The sequence below is a fragment of the Peromyscus eremicus genome, chromosome 12 (genome assembly GCF_949786415.1).
Source record: "Peromyscus eremicus chromosome 12, PerEre_H2_v1, whole genome shotgun sequence".
NCBI classification, from domain to species: Eukaryota; Metazoa; Chordata; class Mammalia; order Rodentia; family Cricetidae; genus Peromyscus; species Peromyscus eremicus.
In genome coordinates, this window is record NC_081428.1 from 37,133,798 (window position 1) to 37,140,762 (window position 6,965).

Here is a 6,965-nt window from a genome sequence, read left to right on the forward strand (position 1 = left end):
AAACAAATTTCCACTGTGTCAGTTCCCCCTTTACTATAAAAATGACCAAAAAAGCTTAGAAGGAATACTTTCATTAATTTATGATATGGGTATATACATCGGTATAATAAAATTAAAACAACCATAAGTAAATTGAATATATTAATTTACTTTAATGAGAAAATATTATAAATTACACAGGTAACTATTGAGTTGTATTCTATTTCTATAAAAATGGTATGAACATGATAGAAATATTCGACACAATTCACTTCAATTTTATTGACCATAAACTTGATTGTTATTTAGTTTAATTTACCTTCCTCTTTGTGTTATAGTTTTATGTTGTGTTCTTGCTGCTGAATTGATGTCAGGAATCAAAAACTAGTTGGTCCTGTAAAGAATTCCAAGAAAGGCAGCTCCAAGTAAGGAAATAAAAGTGTGGGAAAGCACGTATTTTCAAAGTTGCATGATGTGTTGGGAGCAATGAGTCATACGCTATTGTTGCTTACAGGTACATTCTGTTTGATATTCTATCAGATAAGGAAGGAAAACATTCCATGTGAAATAAAGGAAAACTGACTGAGATAAAAATCCACAGTAGGGCTGGAGAGATAGCTCAGTGGTTATGAGCAGTCTGCTCTTGCTGAGGACCTGGGTTTGATTCCCAGATAGTTTTTAAAAATAAAGTCTTTAAAGAGACAGTAAAGGTAATATAAAAAATAAGCCACATAAAGATGGATATTATACAGAGAATCTGGATTGTGTTGTCTTTGGGATTTTTAACTGCAGAAAAATATTTGCTCATAAAAGCTGAGTTAAGTCAATATGTATATTTTAAAGATACCTTGACTTCAAAATTTAGATCTAAGAATTTGTTGCTTTGGAAAGGAGGCTCTGCTTTTGCTTCCATAGAAAGCCAGAGGCTATGGATTTGTTCCAGATTAAGCTACATCAGGTTTGACCAGCCAAGACCCCCTGAAAGGTCTCTGATGACACCAAGGCCCAGATGATCCAACATCCAGAACCATTTCAAGACAACTGGCTCAGATGATACACCCTCACGGACTACTCCATAATCCTAAAATTTTCTTTGTGTCCCCATAAGATACAGTGCCCCCTTCCAGCAGGAAGTAGTAAGAGAAGCTATGCCCAAATTCCCAAATATACCAAGCTGGCTTTGGAGATGGAATTGGCTCACTCCTTCTCTAAACCCAGGCATATTGCATAAAGAATAGGTTAAGAGATTCTTGTGTCTAAATCAGAAGAGCCCTCTGGTGTGGGACAGAGAAAAACCAATATTTTATTTAAAACAGGTTGATTATAAATACAATCTCTTTCTAAAGAAGAAAAGGGGATATGATATAGATAGGATAAAAGGGTAAATTGCTGAACCTATTTTAAAGAGCAACAACTTGTTTAAAATGTTTTATATTGGTATAGATTTTAGTTTATTGATATAAACTTAAAGTTAATTTTGTTATACTGTGTTTATATTTCTACTCTTTTTAAGGTGTTATGTTTGTACAGCTCATTTAAAATTGTAATGGATAATTAAAAAATAGATTAATAATTAGTCATCTATGATAATCATACTCATAGCCATGTTAGTTAAGTTTTCTAGGTATACATAGATATATTTTAGATAGATAGGTAATCTTCAAATACTTCAAAGACCTACAGAATATGGCATTTAAAATATTTTAAAAATTTAGACTTTCTGGACAGTGAGACATGTCTGCTCCTGGCAGCACCAATTTACTTCAGAAAGGATGGGCATCGAAGACACTCCATATGGGGTTTATTTTCACCTTGGCAAAAATAGCCATTTGGGCAAGAAACTGTTCTTGCCTGGACTGCCTGATCTACTGGACATGCAGGACCCATAGAAAGGTAACCACTGAACTTTGCTTGGCAAAATGGTCCTTCGGGTTCCTGCTTCACAGAGGAAACTGCCAGACATTCTACAGGACACTGAAAAAAGTAACCAAGAGACTCTAACCCTGTGGGCTGAAGACAGATGCCCCAACTTTACAAAGGAACATTAGGTGACTGTTCAGGCTGCCAGCTGTCTCTGTCAACCCTGCAAGACTCTTGAAAGTTGCTTGCATCCTTCTCTCATTTCTCAGGTAATATTATATCCTTCTGAGGTCTTTGATGTAGTTGAAGCTAGATAGTTACAATTTTCCTTAGTTATGATAAAAGATAAGTTAGATATAAAACCTTAGACTCACAAATATAAGATAGATAGGATATCTTCTTTAATTTTGCCAAATAAACTAGTTATTATAAATAGACTAGATATTATAACTATAATTCTTGCTTGATAATTGTTTTGTTATCTATAATTTTACTATTCAAAAGTTAAAGCCTTCCTTTTAGAAAAAAGAAAAGGGGAAGTGCTGTGGGATGTTCTGTATGTTACATGTGTTGCTCTGATTGGGTAATAAATAAAACACTGATTGTCCAGGAGCCAGGCAGGAAGTATAGGCGGGACAAAGAGACGAGAATTGGGAGAAGTGGAAGGCTGAGGCAGAGAGACCTGCCAGCTGCCACCATGACAAGCAAGATGTAAGGCACCAGTAAGCCACGAGCCATGTGGCAACTTATAAATTAATAGAAATGGGTTAATTTAAGACAGAAGAAGTACATAACAAGAAGCCTGCCACAGCCATATAGTTTATAAGTAATATAAGCATCTAGTGATTATTTTATACGTGGGTTGTGGGACTGCAGGGGCTTGGTGGGACCTGGAGAGAAGCTCTCCAGCTACAAATGGCATGGGCCTTTGAAACCTGGAAGCCCAACCCCAGTGATATACCACCTCCAAAAAGGCCACACTCCCTAATCTTTACAAAACAGTTCCACCAATAGGGGCCCAAGCATTCAAATATATGAGCCTTTGGGGGCCATGTCATTTAATCTACCACACATTATAAGTAAAATCAGTTAAAATGAATGATTTCATAGAGTTTATAGCAATCTGGAAAGGACAAAGAATTAGACAAAAATTACTAAAATTTAGTAAATTGGTGACAGCATTTAAGCACACTTTCTAATTATGTTATCATAATTTAATCAGAAGTTCTATGCTCTAGCCAAGGTGTTAGAACCCATGCCAGATATGAAGAAAGTTGATGGGAAGTTAAAGCCAAGATCATCAGTTTACTACTGTCCTGGAAGAACTGTGTGTTGGAGAATAATCAGCTTGGAGAATTGGGACACAGATATTCTCTGAAGATGCCTGAGGACTTACAGTCCCATCCACTGTCCTGAGGGGAACAGAATTTGCCTCTCTTCATTCTGTTAAGTCCATTAAGAGACAGTTTACTCAGATATATGGCACATGCCCATCGGAGTTGGAGGAGCCTGTAAAATAACACACAATCCAGGAGAGGTCAAGATGAAGATTTGGGGGAGACAGGCCTGAAGCTGTAAACTTTGTATTTCTATCAGAGAAGAAACCTCTGCATGTACAGTAAAAAGTATTGCACTTACAATGACATTTAGTGTGTATTGCATGATCTGATTAGATATCAAGGCAATAATCATCTCATTTCCTGAAGAAACTAGGACAATGGTAGTCCCTAGCAAGCAAAAAACAAAATGTTTACTCTGATGTTCACCTATAGTGAATTTCTTGTGGAAAGTCAGCCTTTATCAAGAAAAGTAGATAGTTGCTGTTGTAGAATATTATTTTAAGGTGTATTCATTTTGTTTATGTTGCATTTATTTAACTCTGTGAAGCTGTGTTACTGGGCCTATGTAAAACACCTGATGGTCTAATAAAGAACTGAATGGCCAATAGCAAAAAAAAAAAAAAAAAAAGTACTGCAGTTTATAGCAGGTGTTTTACAAAGCATTAGCTTGCTTGCATTATCTTTGGTGGCGTTGGAAAGTACACACAGGTGTTTAAAATCAAAGCTGCAGTGAAATACAAGGTGCAACGAGGGTCAGTGATAACAAAAATACCTGGGGTGTATTTCACACTTAGTTTCAAAACAGTTTGTGATTGTTGACCATTCAAAAACTTTTCACTGTTACCAAGTTCTACTCAATACCGGCACTGAATTATGCAGCCTCTTACGGAACTGCACTCTGTTTCAGAAGCTGGGATTTAGAGGACCACCCACTCAGGGTGCCATTTTGCGACCAGAGGACAGGCCCTTACCAAACTAAATTTGCTGGCTTTTTGGTCTTAAACACCTAGCCTCCAAAACTGGAAGAATAAATTATTTACCCACTGCATGAGTCCTGTTCAGACAGATTTTTGAAGTTGCTAAGCTTTAATTACAAACTGGTGTTTCCCACAAGCATCGAGAGGCTGCAAGACGCATCCTAGCCCAGTCCTGTTTGAGCAAAAGGATAAAAATGTAATCTAGAAAGCAAACATTCTCCTACCGTGATTCCTGCAAACGGCTAAAATGCCTGTGTACTGGGGGCCCGGTTCATTTGGCAGGAAACCTTCATCAGAAGCTGAAGACTCTTTTCAGTCTCTGCTGGAGAGCAGCCACAGGACACACAGCAGCTCAGAACATTGCGCACATTGTGATCTGACTCGCAAACCAATCAAAGGCTGCTTCCTTCCCGGGTGTGTGTGTGTGTGTGTGTGTGTGTGTGTGTGTGTGTGTGAGTACACCTCCAATTAACAGTCAGCCTTTATTGGCTCTTATATTTCAGGACCAGCCTTCTGCAAGTTATAACATTTAACATGCACAATAGTGACACAGAAGCAAACTATTTTATTTATTTTATAGCTGATCCATCCTCAGTCTCTGGTTATGTAGAGATTGATGTCATCACTCAAGCTCATTCCTTCCTAGTTCTAGTGAAGAGAGAAATTGGTGAAACAAATAGACATTTATTAAACATTCACCTTCCACTGGGGAGGCAGAGGCAGGCAGATGTTTGTGAGTTCGAGGCCAGCCTGGTCCACAGAGCGAGATCCAGGAAAGGCACAAAGCTACACAGAGAAACCCTGTCTCGAAAGAAAGAAAAAAAAAATTCACTTTCTTAAAAGAGGCCTAACACCCCCACCTACAGCCCCTGTAAAAGTAATAGAGAAATTAGTGTTCCTCATTTTTAATGGTTTATTTCTTTCTTGTTACCAGTAATGGGGGAGGGTGGAGGAACACTGTAATTTCTTATAAATAGGCACAATTTTAATGTCTCACTTTGCCTAGTTTTTAAACCAAACTTTACCACAGGTAAGTATAAGGGCATAATATGGTATATGTAGCACTTGGTGCAGATATTTCAGGAATCAATTGGAGGGGTCTTGGAACACTAGGGAGGCTTTAATTTGGAACTCAAGCCAAAACAAACAGAACTTCCTTCTACCTCCTGCTAAATCTCAGTCTTGACACCCTCCACTGAAGAGCACTGGGTTACAGACATTCCCCATCCATGGCCTCAAGCAGAAGGGGTGCCAATGTGGTTCTTTAAGAGCAACAAGGCCTTTCTCAGCCCAGAGCTACTCAACACTGACTGGCAACCAAAGGTCTGCGTGAGCCGATGGTTCTTGTGTTCACTGTCCTAAAGTGTATGGACTAAGGAGTTTCGTTTACGTAGCTTCATTTCCTATCATCAAAGATTAAGTTAACAGCTGGTTGTGGATTCTTCCCAGACACTGGGAGGGGACTATGAGGTGCTGGATCCCCATAGTCTCTGTTAGGGAATGAAGTCCTGCCATAGCTACCAAGATGTAGTTGCAGTTTTCCTGAATTGCCTCTCACTTAGCTCGTTTATGGGGTAGTCTGGGATGCTGGAATAGGTGGACACTTTTTAGAAATTACTTATAATTTAGTCCACTACAAATTACACAATTTAGTCCGCTGTATTAGAATCAAGGACACCACAAGAAAACTCGCAGAAACTGACCTGGGCTCATAGGGGCTCACAGAGACTGAACTGACAACCAGGGAGTCCCCATGGGACTGACCTAGGCATTCTGCATATATGTGACAGTTATTTAGCTTGGTCCTCTTGTGGGACTCCTAACAGCAGGAACAGGGGCTGTCTCTGACTCTTTTAGTGGCTTTTGGGACCCTACTCCTCATACTCGGTCACCCTGCCCAGCCTTAATACATAGGGGAATGCTTAGTCTTCCTGCAATTTGATTTGTCATGTTTTGTTGATACTCATGAGAGACCCGCCCTTTCCTAAACAGAAACAGAGGAGTGCTTTGGGGGTGGGAGGGAGGGGGACTGGGAGGAGAGAGGGGGAAACTGTGGCCGGGATATAAAATAATAAATCAATTTATATGTATTTTTAAAAAAAGAATCTGTGGAAAGACAATAGAGCTTTGCCTATGCTCCTCAGGAGGGCTGGGGGCCATGAAGGCAGCCGACACTGTCTCCTCAGAGTCCTTTCCTTGCTCTCATCTGTTCAACTTGTTTACCTCGTACTCAAACGCCAGCCCTTTTTTTTATTTCTCATCCCTACTGTTCCTGACCAGTCCTCACAGTTTTAATACTAACATCCTTTTAACCCTAACCTTGGTCCTCATTGCGTCCTCCAGTGTGGTGGATGGAAGCTGGTCTCAAAGGGTCGAGTCAGCAGCTTAAGACAAGGCTGGAAAAGGAGGTGTAGCTTCCAGGAGAGCAAGCACTATGCGCTTTGTTTACTTACCAAAAAAAAAAATCTCCACGTAATTTTCTTACTTTTTGAATACTATTTTAATTTTTGTAAATTTCATGAGGTGTTTGTGCACATTGGGTGCAGTACCTGCAAAAGCCAGAAGAGGGTGTGTGATCCCCTGAAACTGATGTTACAGGTAGTCGTGAGCCTGCCAACCTGGGTACTGGAACAGAACCAGGGTGTTCTGAAAGAGCAGCACATGCTCTTAGCCACTGACCCTCTCTAGCCCTCCATTTCTTACTTTTAAATCATTTCCTAACATAGTTGCCTACTGGATTCATGTTTAAAAGTTTAAAAAGTCACAATGAACTGAATACTCCAGGATCAACTAAATTGAATTGTCTAGA